The sequence below is a fragment of the Trichechus manatus genome, unplaced genomic scaffold (assembly GCF_000243295.1).
Source record: "Trichechus manatus latirostris isolate Lorelei unplaced genomic scaffold, TriManLat1.0 scaffold00011, whole genome shotgun sequence".
Taxonomy (NCBI): Eukaryota; Metazoa; Chordata; class Mammalia; order Sirenia; family Trichechidae; genus Trichechus; species Trichechus manatus.
The window spans coordinates 11,890,107-11,891,699 of record NW_004443947.1 but is presented as its reverse complement, the minus strand read 5'-3'; positions in this window follow the sequence as shown (position 1 = coordinate 11,891,699).

The window sequence follows — 1,593 nt, the reverse complement described above, 5'->3', positions numbered from 1 at the left end:
ACAATTGTAGTAACTGTTAAATGAGAAACTATTTTGTTCTGTAAGCCTTCATCTTAAGTGAGAATAACAGCACAATTGGAAGAGCGTAGTCAGTGTCACTGAACTGTGTATGTAGAAATTTTTGAAACGGTGTATCTTTGGCTATGCGTATTTTCAACAACAAAAAAAGGTTGAGAAGTTAGAGGGTTAATATGTCGTGGGTTTGTTAACTAATGTCATAAAACAACATGTGTACTACTGTTTCATGAGAAACTATTGTAGGCCTTCACCTGAAGTACAAAATATTTAAAAAGAAAAAAAAAAAGCGGACAGAAGCCTGATTTGGGTGATAATATAGATTCTCATTTATTTCTGTAGCCTTGAACTTTTGCTCTTCAGTACCTATTTCCAATTGCCTGCAATACTTCTAACACTTGGAGATATACACTACACTGCAAATCTAGTTACTTCCACAGTAAACTCATCATTTCCTTCCTTAGCCCCATCTCATACTTCTGTCATCCTAGTTCCTATTTAAAAAGCCCTGGTGGAGTAATGGGTAAGCACTTGGCTGCTAACCAAAAGGTTGGTGGTTTGAACCCACCAGCGGCTCCACTAGAGAAAAGACCTGGCAATCTGCTCTCATAAAGATTACAGCCTAGGAAACCCTATGGACAGTTCTACGGTTACATGGGGTCACAATGAGTCGAACTCAACTGAACAGAACACAACAGTTCCTACTTACTGGTATGTTTTTTAAAAGCAGATAGGGTATGTACTTCACATGGTAGTCAAAAAATTCCTAAGCTTAAATGCCTGGAGTCTAAACAAACAAATAAATACACAATTTGAAAATGCACAGGTCAAATTCCTAATTATCACAGCTTTTTTTGGCAGGGGGGAGGGTTCCTTTTCAAATTTAATTAAGCATTGTACATAAATCCTATTACCCACTGCTTAAGGACTAATGAACCCAAAGTAGGATTAACTTGTTTTCATGTACATATTTTATTTCAACTCCCCACATTTGGACATACTTTTTTTTAAAAAAAAAATTGTTCTAAAAGTGTTAGTGCTTTCATATGGAGGGGGAAGAAAGTTTTGGTTTAGAGGAAACATATAAATTAACTTTCCAAACTGTGATACCGAACTATCACACATGCTCTAGCATCTCTCCTGTGGAGAACATCTAAGAATTTGTAAGAAGCACTCTGTATGTAGACACCAATTTCCAGTTAGGATATATGTAACGTGGCCTCATTTTAAGGAAAATAAATGTCTAAGTCTTAAATTGAAATTTCATGAGAGTTTGCATCTCTGAGGAACATCTGTGCTTTCTAATGTTGGGGAGCAGAAGGTGAGGACAATTACTTCTATCTTATAAAGACTACCGATTAGAGCACTTTTTCTATAAGTCATTCATTCAGCAAGTATGTATCTACTCTGAGCCAGGCACTGTGGATACACAGGTGAAGACTTTTACAAAGACTTTGCTCTCACTGAATTTACATTCTATTATAGTTAACTTCAGCTAAAAGACAATCTTACATTCAATCATAACAGAAAAGTAGGAGTACTATACAAAATAAAAAAAATAAAAGATACACATAGTAA